This window comes from Strix aluco, chromosome 6, assembly GCF_031877795.1.
Source record: "Strix aluco isolate bStrAlu1 chromosome 6, bStrAlu1.hap1, whole genome shotgun sequence".
NCBI lineage: Eukaryota > Metazoa > Chordata > Aves > Strigiformes > Strigidae > Strix > Strix aluco.
Window position 1 is genome coordinate 8565754 of NC_133936.1, and position 20031 is coordinate 8585784.

A 20031-nucleotide genomic window follows, 5' to 3' on the forward strand; every position below is an offset into this window, starting at 1 on the left:
AAACCCACAGAACTTTGTTACAACTGTGAAGCATTCATTAGACCTTCATTACTCTAACAGCTTTCTGATTGACAACATTTAAACAAAAAAGTACTGCCTTTACAAAGCACAGATGCTCCTTAATAAGAGGTCAAATAAGTCAATTTAGAAAGACCAGTTAATCAAGTATGTGCCAATATACCGTGGACACCTTATCCTGAAAATATATTAATGGATACACGCCAGCCCTGCTTCAAAGAAAGCTACTGTGCAAGTCATAACTAAGTCTTCTTCCTAATCACAAACACACAACTACCTTAACTCTTGGAAATGTGTATTCGGAATTTAAGAGGGAGGCTGAGGGGGGGGAGATGGGGTGGAAGGAAGGAGATGAAAAAAGCCTGTACATGACTATTTTCTGCCAAGGGCAAAAACATCAGGAGTTCTAACAAGGACTGAGATGACTCTGAACATTTTAGAGGATGTTCAAGTCACATTCAGCAAAAAAACCACTAAGAACTCAGAAGTCAAAAGGGAGCTTCCACAACAGTGATAAACGCTCCATTTAAAAAAAAATAATCAGGGCAACTATAGAGGAAAAAGTGCATACACATAAGGAAATAAGACAGGACAGAAGAAAATAGTTGGCAGAATATCAAGATCTTTAAATTCAAATTGGGAAACACATTTCCTTCATCTTCCTCATTTCTCTTGAGCTGTTAATAACCTGTAGTGTATTTTGTGTCTTTGTAGTACTGCTCTTTCAGAACCAATGTTTAAATTAACTAGGATTTACCAAAAGCTTTAATTACATAATCTAATATTAGATACTTATTCCAGAATAAAGTTAGTGGGTAGTTAACATCAGTGGGTAGGTTTGCTATCCTCATAATTAAGATCCAGAAAAAAAATAATAAAAAAGTCTTTTTTCTAACTATAATAATAGTGAGGCTTTGTCTGTGTATTTCTTTGAAGGACATCATAATGGGCCATAACAAAGGAATTTTGATCACCTAGGCTAAAATCTGATAAATTGTAAATAAAGACCACAACTGCTTATATTTGAGCTGAAGTACTTATGTTGGAACAAAGTATATGTCCACCATCTGGTGCACAGTAATTATAGATATTAAAACCGCATTTCTCTGGCCTGCCTTTAACAATTTTTACTGATACAGTAATACTTGATCTTCTTAGGGAACATAATCTAAACTCATGCTGTTAAATGATCACAGGACTATCCACTGTATGGCGTAAGCAGTTCATTAAGCTGGAATCTTTAAAAACACTTGCTACTCCCTAGCAATAACGGAAACAGTTTCTGTAGTTTTACGTCATGCCGTTAAATTTAATCCACAGTCAAGGCAAGTTAATTTCACACCTGCTGAGTGATATCCTGATGGATGGCACCACAGCAGGTCATTAATTTTCTTTCCTTTTGATTAATTTCACACCATACACTGGACACAGTCTTTTGAGTTACGATGTCTGAGTGCAATGTTTAATTCCTGTAAAGGGCTAAATCGGTTTTTGACTGCTTGCCAAAATGCAGAGAACCCAGATGTGATACAAGTGAAAGGGAGCTTCAGGAGGCTTGGCGCTGAACTCTGACACCGCTACAGGTGTGGCAGGACACTCTCCCTCAGCTTTAGATTTTAAGTGCATTTATCTTGAGCATAGCCTTAAAGCAAAAATTCTGGATACCCCTTACTTTTGAGGAATTGCTTATAAAAAAATTCTGTGGCATCAGTAGTGCAGATAACAGTGACACTATTGAAACAACTGAGAAGTTGAGACTTTTTTTTTTTTGCTACAGAAACCCTCCCATCATTTAGTTACTGACTTTATACCTAACAAGGTATAAAGTTTTACTGAGAGGACCGTATCTCCTGTTTTCAAATTAAAAAAAAATCAAGACTACATGGGCTGAAAGAAGGGGAAGGAAAAGGTAACGTTCAAAGATGACAATGGCAGCCATGGTTGCCACCACAGCACAACGGGACACTGCAGATCATTCTGTCCCTCCGTAGTCAGTGAAGACAGCTGGGGCCCTTGGAGGCCACGAGATGCACATGAGAGGGTCCAGCCACACAAAACAGCTGAGCTGAGCCACCCGCTCACAGCTGGGGAACAGGCTAATCTCACTCCACACTTCTCATCCTACTGCTCCAAGCCACTCACTCTCACACCCTCCTTAGTGCTAGATGTGCCAAATCAACAGATCCCTCGATGAGCTGATTCAGATCGTGAAAACAAAAGAAGCGTTTTTCTTACATTAGCTTTCTGCTTGTTTTGCAAACCAAGCTGTCTAACAGATGGGTCAGGTGTGCATCACTGCTAGTGAAAATGAAAAGGAGAAATTGTCTCTTTTGGTAGCAAAAAGCAGTTTAGCTTAGCCCTTCTTCCCCTTTTAGGGAGTGATTCAAACAGCAGCCCCAAAAGTCTTATCCTCTGTATTGACCACAGAAGGACCTGACCTTCCTAAACTCAAATTAGTGTGTGCTTTCATCCAATCTTTTCCCCTTCTCCACACTCCCCAATATTCTACAGCACAGCTAATATTAAGGAACCATTAGTGCTTGTAACTCATTCAAAAGATTAATCTCTTTTGTTCTTACCTCCCAATAGCATTTCCCAATATAGTATGAGCCAATTTTTAGTCTCTTCCTGATCATTAAGAAGAATAATTTAGAAAACAAAGAAGTGCTCGTGCTTACCAGCAGCCATTTTTGGTAACAGAAGCTATTGCAGCTATGTTGAAATAGCGCAGGGAGTGAAGGGGGAAATGGTTTTGTGATTTGATAAATGTAAATCACATAGAACACATGATTCATTATGCACAGCTTAAATTTCTGAGTGTGACAGGCTGAGGCCAGGAAGACATGAGCTATTCTGGATCCAACTGCGCCAGCAGACTTCTCCAACCAGAAGTCCTTGCCTCCTCACATCTGCCCATGGAATCAGTCTGAGTATTCCCTAGACATTTCAGTCAAAATAAGCTGGGCAGGAAGTAATCAGCTGTTTCAATTACAAAACTGGTCTGGCTATTTTGATTAGCATAGGTCAGACTATATAGACTGGCCCTTCTATTGGGATTGCAGGAAACTTTCTACCATCATTCTGTTGTTCTCTTACTATGAAGTACTTGATCAAAGGCTCCGCATAAAGCTTGAATAGGTGCTCATTTGATGTGTATCATAATGGTTACCTGTTTATTTGCCAACACGCGGTTTTCAAAACGAACTGAAAAATTTTACTGTCAATTCCCATAAAGAATTTAAATACAGGATGAACTAGAATCTGGACTTAGCTCCTGAATGGAAAGTCGAAGTAAATTATCTCAATCATCAGAAGTTGCAAGATGGATTTTTTGGACACATTGCCAGTTCTGACAGAGTCAGGAGTATCAAAGGAAGAGCTATAGTTTGAACATTATTTACAGCAGTACGTACTTTTTCCTCATCATTGCATGGTTCCCATTACAAATGGGAAAGTGAACATTTCAGTCCTTTCCCCAATTACCTAAAACACAGTATAAAAAAAGAGTTTTGAGAGGTAACCAAGTTTTTGATATCCTCATTTTTGGATGTCTAGAGGACACCTAGGTGCATTTCCCTTTCTCTCTTGCAGTTCTAAAGGGCTGCTAACGAAGTCATTCCCTTTCTACCTAAAATTTCTCTGTAGCTGTTATTTCTCAGTCCTCCTTCTGCTACAGAAGCGTGCAATCACTCTCCTCTTTCCTCAGCCTGGCCTTCTTCACATTCTTCTAGCTGGCACTTCAGAAAACAACCCAAACAAAAGAACATCAACCAAAAATCCATAACTAAGCCACACAGGTCATGGCCCTCAAACTTTATCAACTTCCTTTCCTTCCTCGAAAACAGTGGTACTTTCAAAGAAGAGAAACTTAACGTTCCTGTATATCATTTGAAACTAGAAAATAAAAGAACCCCAACTCTCAGCAGGGTCTTAAACTGTTTTTTCTCCATCTCACACAAATAATAAAGAATTTAGGTGAAGTTTCCCCTAAGTGCAGAGATTAATGTTTAAAAAAATCCCTTTAATTGTTATAGCAATTTGTAAACTAAATGTAAAGTGCAATAAAGAATGAATTCTAAATTGCTATACATTCGCATATATTCATTATGCATATCACCATATGTCAGGCAGAAACTCTGAAGGTAAATCTCAAACAAGTGATTACCACTGAAGTAACATGATGGAGAATAAAGTAGACAAGTGATATATTTAGTTTCATCCTATCTTTGTCCCTAAAGGAAAGCGTTCCTTCTAGTGTGGGAAGGGGAGGAGAAAAAAAAACCTTATTTGGTATGTTAAAAAAAAAAAAAGCCTGGAAAATGAAGCCATGTTTATCCCCAACATTGATGACCCATTTTAAACAGTCTTATATAACTATAAAATGAGATTATATTTGTCCTGCCATGGATTTAATCTTATGTTTTTTCATTCTGAATCACATCACAGGGTTATTTTCCTCACCTGCCTACCATAGTTTTCAGAACTTTCTCAGTTTAAGTAATTCTGTCCCTCTCCATCTTTTCAAATCAATTAAAAAAAAAAAGACAAATCTGGTGAGGTAATTTTGCACTTGACTGAACTGTACAAGGATTATACAATCCGAAGCTATGTAGCTGTGTTTAATACCTGTTACCCTCTTCTTAAGTTTTCAGCAGTCCTGGAATTCCACCATGCACACTCTTTGGCATGTTCTCAAACATGCACATTGAGCTTTTCCCCCTCCAGTGCTGGGAACACAAGTCAATTCTTAGAAAACACATATAAACGGAAGCATTGCCAATAAATGAAATGGTTTTCCAAAACCAAGCAGAAACAGATCCACTTCAGTAAACATTTTCTAAAAGGGCACATAAAACTTAACAAATCTCTATGCCACTGAAATAGAAACCGGTGTAGATGTTGTTCCTAGTTGTATGGATGGAAGAGGAGAAAAAACTCAGGTCCCTTCTAGCAGAAAATCTTGCAGTGTACCAACTATAAGTTCCTTCACACACTAGACAGAGATAATATAATTTGAAAACACCACACATGTACAACAAAGTGTCCATACATTTGTCAAATATTATCTGAGTCACAGGGACAAGATTTACAAGGCAGTTCAGTTGGACTTCCATTCCGTTCAAATACATTAGCTTAGTGTTTAGGTTAGTTCTCTAGTGTTTCAACAGTTCTAAGGCACTATAAGCAATATAAAGGTAAGCATCAAGGCCTCCTTCCTCCTTCCCCCCAACATCAAAAAAAAAGCTCTAAAAAATACCTTCAGTTACGACAAGTGATGCCATTGACAGCTGAAGATCAGCTGCTATGGCTATAATGTAGATAACATCTTTCCACTGTAGTTTCATCCTAAACTCTAGCCAACATCTACAGTAGGACACGTCCTATTGCAAATCTCTTTAACATCCTAAACCCAAATGGTTTCCAGAATCAGAAAGGAAATTCAATAGGCAATATTGTCCATCTCTGTGTATTCTGAGCTAACAAGGGGAAGTTAGGAGACTTCCCAGGACAAATACAGTGATAGGCGGCTTGCCTCAAAAGGAACTTCCATTAGTAGCTACGACAACACTTGGCTGCAGCATACCATACACTCTACCCAATGTTTAATTAGACAAAAAGCTCTTAGAGAAGACAGTTTGTATCAAAGGTGAAAACCCACTGGAATTACTTCTACTTGCTGATTTTCTTCTGGACCTCCAGGGCAGGTTCAGCATCTGTTCTCCCAGCTTGCATCAGGAAGTATCTTCCTAGAACCACATTAATGTTAGCGAGGTAAAGGCACAAGACATGAATAAACACACAACTCTTAAGACATGAACACTCACCTATAAATATGTACTAAAAAAATCCACTTTCAGACAATCCATTTGAAAATTATTACAATCCAGCAGTTAATGTAAATGCATATAAGGCTGCCAAAAAGATCACTTACAGCTCTGAGCAGAATTTAAATGGTCTTTAAACAATACTGTAGTACTATCAAAGAGGAAAAGAGAGACCACTATAATGACACTACCGCAGCTGAATGGGTTTCTTTACTGTTTAGTCATAGCTAATGAAGAGAAAATACAGGCAGAGAGACAGAGGAACAGATTTTCTAATATTATGAAAATACTCATTCCTTTCTACTCACTGGGGAAATGTGCTGACAAACACATCTTTAAAAGATAAGTTGGTACAAAGAGCCTTTCTCTTTTAAACTCTGTATTACTGGACTACATTGATTTATCTTTGTAACAGCCAGAATTTGACAGATAACCTGCAGATAACTATTTAAGGCATTATCTCAGCACATTTCAACATCCAGATCGGTCCATTTGCTTTGGAAGCTACAGCCACGAGGATCCAACACAGACTATCCCAGCACTGTATCGTATCTTAGCCTACTGGCTTGCATCTGTGTTACACTGCAGAAAGTAGATAAAACTGTATTTGAGCCATGTGCATGCAGAGTATAATAGTATCTCTAATTAGAGGGGGGGGAGAAAAGAAAACCCAACGGTCGTCAGTCAATTTCATTAGGTCTGATCTTAAAGAGAAGAACTGTTCATGCTAACAGGCTGACAAAAGAAAGACTATAATTTTTCAACATTTCCCTTTGTATTTCAGAGGGATATATTTCTTTCTTATGGCTTTATATCACTCAGTAGCTTCCAGGCTTTACTGCTGGTGTTTTAATGCTGAGAAAAGATGTATCCTACAGTTTGCACTCAACACATGACTTGAGATTTAAATCTGAAGAGTGCTTTGGAAATCATCTCTAAGCTCTTATAATATCTATTTAAATCCAAAATTATTATTGCATACAGTTATTCTGGCATATGACTTTTGAGTGACTTTCATTTATTTTCCAAACTGAAAAAAATATCTGATCTTCACAACAGCTGAGCAACTAAGTTGTTTTTCCTATCAGTAAGGTTTCATTTAACTCCTAACCTCTCTCCCATTAATCGCATTATTCCTGCTCTTCATGCTCAAGTCTGCTTTACCTTAAAAAAAGCAGTACTCCACCAGTTAATGTAATGAGGGTCCTCAAGAACTGCACCACCACTGCCACCAGATCTCCTTCTATCTATCATCCTGTAAGATTCTTTAGAATTGGAAGGATTTTTCCTTCATTTAGTCTAAAAAATAAAGAGCAAAACTAACTACTGTTTCATGGCTGTAAGTATCTAGCTGCTACAAGATTCACAATTCCATATTAGACACTTAAAATCTATACACAACAAAAGTTCAGAGGGACTCAAAAAAGCCAGCTTAAAAAGCAGCAGCTTAATTATGAAAAGACAATAGCTAGCACAGATTTACCAGAAATTTCAGAAGACGGTATTTAAAAGGTTGTCTAAATTCAGATTTATTTTACGCCTTTCTCTGCTCAGCTTTCCTACATTCTAAAAGACCACTGAGAGAATTTGAAGTAACAAACTTACATTTTCTCCATAATATTTTCATTTGTTTATCCCATTGGGCTTTTTTGGGTTTTTGGTTGGGATTCTTGGGGTGGGGGGGAGTGTATAACAACAGCCTTAGAAGAGATTCCTATATAAACATTTAGAATAATAAGCCAAATATGTTACTGGAATAACATATTGACTACATTAGCAAAAATATGGAAGTCAATTCTGGTGGAAATAACCTTCAGGGAAAAAAAATCTGCAGATCCAGACAAACCAGAGGACACTCAGTGATTACTCACCTCTTCAACGTGCTACTTTTTCTGTAGATTCAAAGCTTGTGCAACATGGGCAGAGAGTCAGACCTTCAGTAAAAATGGCCTCAATCATTACAGACAGTTGCTTGAGGTCAGATGAAAAAGCCACATCAGAAACAAAATAAGAGAGAGGATCTGTGTGAAAGAGTTATTGATGTGACAAAGAAAAAGGTGCAAGATCAACTGGCTTTCCAAAGGCATGCAATCCTGACTTGAAATCATCTGGTTTTTCTAATCAGCTAGTAAGCAAATCCAACAGAAAGGTTCTAGTTCATCTTGTATCTATTATTAGCTGATTGTTGCAAAGATTCAGCACAACCGCACATACAGCATTCAGAGACTTCATGAACTTCGACTTAATTGTATAGAAAAAAAAAATCTATTCAAGTTTGCTGGGTGGGGTGGGATGAGGAGTTCTGGTTTAGTCCAATTCTAGAAGTCAATGAGTCCAGTAAATAAGGACATTTCCTAAATGATTTGGTAAAAAAACAAGTTACAGAAACACAAGAAGGAATTTCAGAAGTACACTCTGGGTGATGGGAAGGAGAGCATGCAGTAAAGTTTAAGGGTAACGTGTGTGAAAAAATTTCAAGTCATATGGTGAAATCTCATCCTTAAGGATGAGATGTTTGGAGAAAAAAAGGCAAAAGCCATTCAGAAGTCTGGATTAAGGAGATTTTTATTTTTTCTGAGCACAGCAGAGGACACCCAAAACTCTTCTCACACATAACTGAAATGCAGCTTGACCAACACAAAAAAATCACAAACCCAAAATGAGTGTACTTAGAATTGAGAGATAGCTGAATTTTAACACATCCGCTGAATAAGAGATTACATTCACTAAAATCTTCACAGTCTAGTGGAAAGCTGTTTTCAGTGCTGAGCAAAACAGAAAATACATATGCTGCCTGCATAGCTCCTGAAGGCCAAATGAAAAAAGAGCACAACATGATTAGTCCTTCAGTCTTTTAGGATGTGGAACAGCAGAGGCAGTGGTAACAGCAATAATTAAGTAGCAGTGACAAAGAAAACATGATTCAAATTACACAGAATAGGGAAGGAAGGAGACAGACACAAGCCAAGACGGAAAGAAAAGTATGACCAAAACCCTGAAACTTATTACACAGTAGTGTGGAGAATTTCTAACACATTTTCCCATTTTTTAAAATTTATTTTTAATCAGTTTTACAATCAAACACTGATGTACTTTATGTGATATTCTAAATAAATTTTTGTAAGGAAATAAAGACCTTAACACTGTAATAATCTGGACAACTGTCCACAGTGCATTCAGCCACACACAAGCCAAGAGAGAATACATTAGCAAAAAAGAAAAAGGTATGCTAATAACATTTGACAGATTTCTTCCTCCATTTGTCAAATGCAAGGATGACAGAGCTGGTCAGTACAAAATAAACAGTGAAAAGGTTTTAATCCTGCATTTTTATGGCCTGGACAAACATTTTTATCCTGAGCAATAGGCTTGATCTCCATAGTACAGGGAAGGTGGACGTGTTGAGCACTGTAAGGATCCTAGAGTAATTTCTGCCAAACTATACAATGCTGCATCAGCAGCCTTTTTAATGAAATGTCAAATTTTAGTTATTTAAAGAATCAGGTGGGTGGCATATTTAAAAAACACTCTGCAGCTTGTAAAAGGGCAAGAGTACACCTTCATTAAAAAACTCTTTTCATAATACACATCCAAAATCAATAGCGAGAAATCTGAGTTGTACACCAGGAATTTATACAGTGAGAAGGATTTTTTTGCTGTTTTTAATTTGGATAAACAAACATAGAAATGTGTATTGATAGTACTTACATGTAGTAAGTCTTTCTGGAAAAAAAAAAAAACAGAACAAACCCTCATTAATTTGCTAGATAAAACTGGGGCCATTTACCTACCAGATAGAGCATGAACCAATATTAACCCTCTGTTAACCTAACATTTTAAGAAGTAATAAGAACACAATCTTCTAAATTAGGCAGATGTTCAAACACCCCAAGTCAGCACTATTACTGAAGTAAGCATCTTTATCCCTCTCCAACCTCCTTCCCCAGCCTAGATGGTTAAAAGGTGAAAGCAGCTAGGGAACACTGTCATTCTGAAATGAGTGGCCACACGCCAGAAAGCCATTTACAGCCACAGGAGTTGGTCAGCCAGTTCACTGCACTGCCATATAAATGCACTGATAGGAAATGGGGAGAGACTGGTATGAGGGCAGAGATGTCCTCTAACTGCAGTCTTGGTGAAGACCGGGAAGACTAATGACATTCCCATATAAAAGCACCACAAAATGCTGGTGTTAATTCTCCTTTGATCAGAGCACAGAACCTTTGATCAGCATAAGTACTACAAATTATAAAACAGTGCTATAAAACCACTGAGTTACACAGAGTACTCTGAACACCATATCCTGAAGTACCAGATTATCAGTGGGGCAACAGAATTCAAGTTTGCCATATCCAACAGAAACAACACTCAAGGGTAGAACAAGATGAGGTACAAACAACTAAGTATAGACCAAGACAATTCTAACAAAACAGAGTACTAAAGGTAGATGGGAAAAAAAATTAGTTGCTCAAATACATGGGATGTAGAAAACTTGTACTTCAAATGTAGGGAAAAACCCCCCCTACTAATTTATTCTTTTTTAAACCCCAAATTACAAGAGATTAGATTCTTCAGATCTCCATCAAACCCCCCTTTTTAGGGCTAAGAAATGCAGAATTTATGTAGAACAGTTTTCCCCATATGTTTAAATTGTAATACTATTTTTCAAGTACAGCTTTTCTAAAAGGTATCTTTTTTTCCATGTATAAGACTCACTCTTTTCTTTGCTCTAGATGTGGCCACATGCATGCCAATATCTCAGTATGTAAAAAAGTGTTCTTAGACATGTTTTAAGTAGCTTAATCAATACTGGCATTCTTCTGTAACATTACACAGTGCACAAGCTATGCAACCAGTACACATGGAAACTACTATGTCAGGAAATGAATCAAGGTACAAGGACTTTAATAGAAGCTGAACAGAAGCTAAACCTGTTACAAGCGTTTGCTCTGTATCAGCCAGTACAGCCCTCAAAGGAAAGTTTAAGTGCACACTTGGGCCTCATTGTACTAGTTTCAATATACAAAGCCAGAGGTTTAAACAGCATCAACTCAAAAAGAGCTTAAGTAAACTGCAATACGCCTTTTACACCAGTACAGAACTTTACCCACTGCAGTTAAAACTCTCCTTACATCGTTACAAAAATCCATCCCTTTCACTCTAGGGCAGTAGCACACCGAATCACTGCTGGTAACGTATCAAGAGCGTTGCAACAACTACTCACTCATGGGACATTCAGCAGCCAGCATGGGTCAATTAGTGAACTAAAATTCCAAACTTCCAGTGGGCAAGTACTATTTTCACAGAACTTCATCTCAGCTGCTAATAAGCAGCAATTTGTAATGGACTCCAGTAGAGAGACCAAAACCTTAATCATCTCCCAGCCTGAAGCTCTTCCTCACTCCCTCAAATATTCTTTAGCTTACCTTGGTGAGAATTTTGGTAACACAAGGTTAGGTGAAAGTTACTGTAACCTTTTCCTCAAAGGAATCACACGTAGTCCTATAAGGTTATCAATCCAGAACCCAAGGGGAGTCACTTACGAGACTCAAAGATTTCACAAATATTAACAACTGGGGCCATAAAGTGAGATCGATAAACTTCCCCAAAAGTCTCAAAACACAGAGATCTAGTTTCAGACATATGTCAAATCACTTTGTCAAACACTCATGCAACTCAGTTTCATTTCTCAGATTGTTAAAAAAGTCAGAAGTTTTTATTTTACTGATTATCCAATTTCTTGAACACTTGACTGCCAAGCTACCGAAAAAATCTGGGTAAGTATTCCAACAAGAGCTACAAATTACTATCTTATCTATAAGGAGTACAGCTTATATTTCTCTTCCAAGAGAAGTTATGATATCAAAACAAAGAAAAATAGTTTTTTCTAGAACTGATTTATAAATAAACTCAACTGGCATCTAAGAAAATATCTATTAGAAATAACAATCTAATATTTTATTTTAAAGTATAACCATAACATATTCATTTAACTTGACTACAGGCTCTTACAATTAGACTAAGTATTCAGAACTGGTTGATTTTATCTGTAGTAAAATAGCTGTTAGCTTGAGTAGAAAAACCACTGAAAGCATTTGCAGCATTCTCCTCCTGCATGCTTTTTTCCAGTCTAGTAAAAGAAAAGTAGCTGCATAACACAAATAGATGTTAAGCGTAAACATAATGATACTGCATTTCACCATGTTCTTGGAGAATCAATAGTACTAATTGAGAAACTGCATTTCATGAAGAGAAATACAGGGACTTAAACTGCTCATTTTTAAAAGAACTTACAAAAACAAATCAATGTGCTAAGGAACTGATTGGAATAATATAGCTTTAATAATCTAGTCAAATATCACGTACCACCCAGGCTGAAGTCTGAGTGGTAAAGATTGAGAAATTTTTGTGTCTTCCCCCCCCTCAGTGTGTTCCACATCCTTTTCCTGTTCTGTCAGATCAGGAAACACAAATACTGATTTCACTTATAAAATCCTACCAAAAATACAGGAGACAAAATTCTTATTAAATCTAAGGGGAAAAGAAAACCATTAGATATTCTAACCTGGCTATACATATATTCAAATTTAATGCCCCATTTCTAAACTGGCTTCCAAACAAACAGTTTGAGTTCTTCAAAAGCCTCTCTTAAACAATTCATTTTGTTCAGTCTTCCAAATATTTTTTCAGATTTTTTCCTGATCTCTCTGGAACTTTCTTCCACAATCCCTGCCACAGAGATATGTATTTTAAGATTTCCTACCTTAAATTCTATCAACACACAGAGACTGAGAAATACTTATTTTTCTGCTCCTACTCGCTGTTTGCAAGTATGCCTCTAAGACCTCTACAACCCAAGCATCAAATTGGTGCCTTACTTGGACTGCTTGCCCACTTGTTTTTTAAGCATCTTATTGCTACCCAAGGAACTGTCATTAATTTTTGCAGCACCTCTTCCTGCCAAAATCATCTCTGAATCCACTATACGTCTAGCATTAGCCAAATGCATTTTTGTCAGGATTGTTAAAGAGTTTCAAAAGCCAAGATGCAGGAGGGTTTTGGAAGTGTGCCTTGATTTTGGTTTTTGTTTTGGTTTTTTTTTTTTGGTGGGGGGGGGTGGGGGTGTCCTGGTGCATGTGAAGTAGGTAGGAAAGTTTGTATCCACATACAATGTATTAGTACCTACAGAGAACACTGCTCCTTTAACTTTACCTCAGGAGTTTGCCAAACAGGTGTGAAAGTTTCTATCTTAAGACTATTTCAAGTTTCTCCTAGGCATGAAATCTATCTGTCTGCTTAGTTTCTCTTTTTTTCAGGGAGAAAGTTCCTTTGCCAAGTGGCTCAGAAATTCCAAGATCAGTTAAACAAAGACACAGCAAGATAATACTCTATATTATTTTTAGGAAGAAGGGGGCCCATTTTAATGTACAATTCATACCAAAAGCAAGACAAAAAGAAAACTCATCCTGAGAATCTGAAGATGACGAGGATCTGGTTGCCACTGTTTGCTGAATACTTCTAAACTGGTTTTATGTTTTCCATATTTATTGCTATTTTAATTATTAAAATCAGCAAGTTTTAATTGCATCTAGACAGAAATGGGCAATTCAAACCAACATTGGAGGAAGCAAACTATTTCATGGTTTATGTTATTTGAAGTATTATTTTGGAGGCATCAGTACTGGAAGCATTTCTTTTAGGCAGAAATAGCCTTCACACCACAGTGCACTGAAACAGTGTGGGACCTTCATTCTACAGTTAGGTCATCCAAACAGTTACATTCAGCATTCAATACAATCATGTTACAATGTCTTGGTATAGAATGAACAAACAACATCAAACCTGGGCAACCACCAGGTTAGAAACATTCCTCACATTTATTCTAGGTTTTGGTTTTGTTGTTGTGTTGGGTTTTTTTCAAACAAGGTTTTCAGAAAAAGTAATTAATTGGTACATCCGATACAGAGGTCCAACAGTACAGCATAAAGCTTTCTCAGGAGTAACTTAAAGCTACTATTTTCACTCTTCTTAATCTACAACTTAGAAAACTAATTCATTGCACAAACTGTACTTGAACAGGACCCCTCAAGACAGACTCATGGAAGTTACTTAAAAGCTTATTAGGAGATAGATGACCCATTCAAAGATTTTTGCTATGAATACCATATCAATGTTCAAACTCACTGAATGGAGTTACGTATCTTTTTCTTAACTCATGTACCCTATGTAGACAAGTTTTATGTGACTAACGAAACATTTCAGATAGATCATCTTCAATCAAAACACATTTTACACAAAAAGGTCATAATAGCAGAGAAAACACAAGTTTAATTACATACATCTTTAACACTTGAAATTATCTTCCAGGTATATCACATGCATACTACAGTCATGCTCTACAGAGTTCAAGGGAAACTTCCAAAAACTGCATTGAAGCTGCATTGAACTGTATTAGTTCTCTGCACAAAAGGAACAAACACACAGAAAAAGCAAGGGAGAGGACCAAAAAACAAAAACATGGAGAGGAGGCAAGATAAGACACAGCATTTTAAACCCAAGAGAACTACTGCCTAAGTGAATATATGCAGGTACCTTTGTACTAACAAGGATCTCCTGTAAGAATGTGTTAATCCACTTCAGTCACACATATTGCAGACAAGAGGACTATCACATAATGTGGTGGAGTCCCAAAGGTTCAATATTTTGGGATGTCACATGTCTGAAAACCATCCAGATCACAAAATACAACCTTAGGCAGGAACGATAATTCACTGCAGCTAGTATCTTTTATGACAACTTAGAATTATAAAATCATTTACATTGGAAAAGACCTTCAAGATCACCAAGTCCAACAGTAAACCTAACACTACAAAGTCCACCACTAAACCACGTCTCTAAGTGACGTGTCTTTTAAACACCTCCAGGGATGGTGACTCAACCACTTCCCTGGGCAGCCTGTTCCAATGCTTGACAAACTTTTGGTGAAGAAATTTTTCATAATATGCAAACTACTACTTGATTAGTAGCTATCTGAAAATGCTTTCCCTCAATACAGGTTATATAAAATGCTGTACCAGTCACGGCACATGTATGACTGTTTCCTAGGGAAGGGAGGAACACAACCTAACAGGCAATGGAAAGGAAGCAGCAATAAATTTCACTACCTAACTCTAACCTTAGTGAAGGAAATGTTTTAGTTATAAAACTGTCCTTGTAACCACAAGGCATACATTATAAGGCAAACATTTAAATACAAAGAAATGTAACAAACTACATGACCCATGAGCAACAACCGATAAAAGTAAAATCAGGTTCTGCCTGCTATTTGCAACCAACGAAAATCCCTTTGTCTAAAACACAACAAGGCCAACAGAGGTGGTTGATAGCTTTCAAAGATTACAGACTTTTATCAGGATATAAAAATCAGTAAGACAAACGTCAGTAGGTTAGACTAATAATCAAGGTTAAACAGTTTGGAATGCCTGTGGGATGTATGAAGAAATACAGTTAGCTAACAGGAGTAAGAGGACCTTGTGAGACTCAAATGGCCAGGATCACAGGATTCTTAACTCATACAAACCATAAATAATAAATCAAATGAAACACAGCATTGACTTAAGCTTTCCTCATGAAAAGGACTTTGCTACTTAGAATACTCTAAAAGGAAATCCCCGTCTCCCAAACTAATTTCCTCTTCTCTGTTCTTTCACTACAGTGTCTCCCTAGAATGCAAGATGCCACAGACATATAAAAATGCCATAATTTTAGCAGAAGTTCCTCAAAGGAGCTACATCCTGGCCCGAGTGTATGCATACACCTTGGGCTTGAAGGATTCACCTGACTAAAGCAGATAAGACTGCTCCTTGGTGGAAGCCAAGAACAAAACTCCACAAATTAATCTCAAGAGAGCTGAACTATTCCAGCTCAAATAGAAGAATAAGGCTATCCACCCTGATAAAAGTTTGCATTGTCACAAAAAGCCACTGCCTCACAACTGAGAGGCTGTGCCAGCACTTGTGTTACCAATTCTCCACCATTATGGTGGCTCCTCCCCAAAGCCATCCAATTAAGAGAGCCTACGTCAATATCCAAAACCCCTCACTGAACTAACATAAGTTTGTATAAAACTCTAGTCACCTTCTCTTTGTAGCCATGAATTACAGTACGTGAGTTATCAACTCACATGAACAAACAAGAAATAGTCAAAAAGAGATAGGGTCAGAAGTGATAGAAATCAAGCCATTATCAGACCATGATCCAAATGAGACTTACTACTCACAGAAGTTATACTTTGTTATCTTACAGGTCTGGGCTCTTCAAGAAAGGAAAGCAAAACAAATAATGAAGCCTTTACAATTTCAATAATGTGTGCCAGTAACAGGATGCTAAAAGAAGAAAACAAGAGGGGTTTGAATGTACATGCATACACACAGAAGCAAATACAAAATTCCACTTTTTCTTCTGACGTATGCAAGACAAAAGATTTTTTAGGTGTTGAGGTATTTTTGTTTGTTTAAGTGCATGTGTGTATATGGTACATGAAATGCAGAGATGCATAAATACTAACTCAGCAAAAGTAGAGAGGAATAAAGGATGACCTTATTCCACTGCAATCAGTTAAGAATTTTTTGAAATTGAAGATGCAGTAATAGCAAAACTGCTTGATTCCTGAAAGAGTTTCCACTCATCAGATTCCCAGCTGATTAGCACTGTGCAGCATGTTCATTTCCTTCAGCAGATGCTTCCGATGTTTGTTACCAAGAGCTGCTGCTGGAATACTGCTCTGGTTCCAAACCAGGCTAAGCAAAAGAGTTCTGCAGACACGTTAGTAATAATGCGACATAAATGAAAATACTATCAGAATCTGGCTTTTTTGATATTCATCATATTGTATTTCTTTCCACCATACCATCTATTTAAGAGACTAAGCATAGACTAAGTCAATCTATTGGCATATAACCATAAAGTAGTGTTTGCCACCAAATCTCCCTTATCACTGCTGCTCTTCCTATCAATAAAACTGAACTAATTCTCCCATTCTCTCATCAGACACTAAGACAGCCTTCTTTAGATCTCCATCTGCTCAAAACATGAGCACTGCATTCACATAAGACTTCAAAATACCTACCACATCACTAATAATCAAGTTACTATGTCAGTGAAGGGCAGTTAATGCCAACTACTAAAGTTCTATTAAAATTTTAGAGCCAAGATGGGGAAGAAAACTGCATACTAACCTGTTTTATTAAACAGAAGCAAAAGCAGAGTGAACTTGTTAGATGACAGCAGTATACAATGCCAAAAACAACCTTGCAAACAAATTTTTAAAAAATTATTTCAAACTTGAAGGGAAATGATTAGTGCTAATAAAATTCTATTATCTCAAGCATAGAAGTTAATGGTATAAAGCTCACCTTTGTTTTATTTGACAAGGAAAAGGAAGGGAATCTAGTTGGAGCAAGATGACTTAAAATTGGACAGCAATTGTCTTTATTCTAAGATATTTTAGGAATTCAGAACACTTCATTATTTTGCCAGATTCTATTTCATGAAGCAAATTAAGAATTTTAGATTATTCGCACCCAGTGTTGCTGGCTGCTTCCTAAGTTTTAGGCAGTTTAGTTTTGGAAGCTTAAATGACCTGATCTTCTTATACACAGTATTCAGTCACTTTGTCTTTCAGCATCTTTTCAGTCCAGGCTGTATAAGCTGCCTCCCTCCTGGACAGCAAGATGGATTTATCACCCAGAAAAGAAGCAGCATATGTTCTTATTTAATCCTTACTCTGTTTGTACAAAATAAATCCATATTCTATATAAGAGCAACAGAAAACAGTCTGCATACGTTAAATTATGAAGAACAGACATTCCTTTTGCTAAACATACTGCTCCATGGGCCATTTTAAGAGTAAACTATTGTCTACATCATCTCTTACAGGTAAAGAGCAGGAAGCAGTAGTGAAAGTTAGCTTTATGTAATAAAACCACCAGAAAAAAAGGTGACTTTTTTTCCTACTATTAGGCTTGGTACAGCCACCCATAATTATGTGAACTGTGGGTGCTGCAGTAAGCAGAGATTCTCATGAAGAACAGTCAGAGTCATTACACAGAGATGAAGAAGAAAAAAGGTAAATCATACATTCAGACTAAATTGGACTCGGTGTCCCCAGGCAAAATGGTTTCAATAATAAATAACAAGAACTAACTGGTTCCTCCTTTTCTGAATGCTTTTCAGTTTTTTATGAAGTAACAAAAGTATTTTGAAAGAACTGAGATCACCTCATTGATTTGGAAGTAAAGACATACCCCTAGCCTGCAAACAACTTCAAACGCTGTCCTCCTGAGGACAAAGATTAACAGATACAGTACCATACATTCCCTCCACCCTACTTATATTTTCTACACACAAGGCTGTTTGCTGAGATAAAGCGCTTGCACTGCACTAAGTCAAAATTCATTCCTGTATTTAGGATTATGAGTCATGCTGTTGAAAAAGCTATCATACTATTTCATGGGGACAAGGTGACAGAGCTTTTTAAACAAATAAGACTGTATACTAGAATAACATAAATCTCAAGAGTGAGCCTTCATTTAAAGAACATTCATCAAGAGAGACTGATGTATCAAGACCTAATGCAAGAATTCAGAATTAATTCTCCCAAGTTTACTGACCACAATGCCAGAAACAGAAACATGCAATCAAAAGATGAGATTGATACTATAAGGTATCTGGAAAAGGTGGAACCTACACTCCCTGTGTTAACAGTGAGGAAAGCCTCTACCAAGATTTAGTTCCTCAAAACTGAGTGACATTTATTTTCCCCTTAAATGTATTAAAAAAGTAAGTTTACCTTAAATAGTTGCTAAGACTCAAGGGAGAGAATAAAACAGAACCCCAAAATTCTTGTTTAATGTTGGTCCACACGCCCATACAATCACATCAGGTCAGCCACTGCTTTGCACAGAATGATAAATCCCTACGATCAAATCACAAGACGATGTTGATGTGCAAGAAACGCCGAACCCGACAAATGACGAGCACTGTTATTTCCAATCTAAAGCTCAATGCACCTCTGGCAAAAAAAAAGTAGCAGACATGGCAGACCACGGCACAGTTGGCACAGAGATGACAGTTTTCAGGAACCTTTTTCTCAAATCCGCTTCCTAGAGGCTTACAAAGTCTGAAGAGGAAACAAAACCAGCATCGGGTGGAACCCGATCGGATCGTAAGGCGGAGATTTCAACAGACTTTCGCCTGAGATCACCCTCCCATCCACAGCGAAGCCTGCCACCCGCGCTTCGCTAAAGCCTCCGCCAGCGCTGCTCCGTCCCTCAGCGCCGGGCGCGCCCGCCCGTCCTCCCGGGCACACGGCAGGCGGCCACCGCCGGGCTCCCCGGGGCCGCCCCCCGCCTCCGGAGACACCTCCCGGGCCCCGGCCCCGCTCGGGGGGCGGCAGCCACCGCCCGCGGAGGCTCTCCCCGCCGCGCCGGCCGCGGAAGGTCGTTACGCAAGGTGACGGGGGCGGCCGGGCCGCCGCAAGGACGGGCCCCGCCGCACCGAGGAGGCGGCTGCCCCGGCGATATCCCCCCCCGCCCCGTTCCGCACCCACCGCCGGCCCCATCTCGTAGCGCCCCGCGGCCCCCGGGCAAGCGGCTCCCCCGCGCCGGGCCGGCCCCCGGAGGGGAGGATGTTGCCCGGAGAAGGGGTGGGGGGAGCGGCCCCTTCCCCGCACAGCTGCAGCGGGTGGGGGGGGGCTGAGGAGACCGCTCTCCCTCACGGCCTGAGGGGGCAACGGCAGCGCCCCCCCTCACACACACACACACACACACACACACACACACACAGAGCGGGGCTGGGCGCGGCCCCAGCACCCCACCACCCCCAACCCCGGCGCCGCCTCACCTCCTCCGGCGCCGCCTGTGCGCAGCCCCCCGCGCCGGGAGCAGCGCATCGCCCATGGCCCTCGGCGGAGGCCGGCGCGGGCTGAGGGGCGGCCGCCGCGCCCGCCGTGGGGGCCGGGCCACCTGGAGGCGGGCGGGCGCCAGGGAGCGTCTGCAAACTGCTGGCCGCGAACGAGCGAGGGAGGGAGCGAGGCACGGCACGGCACGGCCGGCGGCCGCGCGGGTGGGGACGAGCGCGCGCAAACGGCCCGCCCGGCCGGAAGCGTCTGTGACAGGCCGAGGCGAGA

General features: G+C 39.2%; 1 protein-coding gene across 6 annotated transcripts in view; it reads right to left on the reverse strand.

Moving 5' to 3' along the window:
• MGAT5 (alpha-1,6-mannosylglycoprotein 6-beta-N-acetylglucosaminyltransferase) overlaps positions 1-19930 on the reverse strand; it is a 135617-nt gene extending 115687 nt beyond the window's left edge. For 2 of the 6 annotated variants that reach the window (XM_074828611.1, XM_074828606.1), the window contains exons 1-4: positions 19746-19930; positions 9552-9566; positions 7715-7864; positions 5678-5765 (exon numbers count right to left, since the gene is read on the reverse strand). The gene's annotated coding sequence lies outside the window, so the exon portion shown is untranslated. Of the gene's footprint in view, positions 1-5677; positions 5766-7714; positions 7865-9551; positions 9567-18693; positions 18911-19745 lie in introns of those variants that run through there. The other 4 variants (XM_074828608.1, XM_074828609.1, XM_074828607.1 and 1 more) reach the window with 4 other exon arrangements.
• Between the last annotated feature and the right edge of the window lie 101 nt (positions 19931-20031).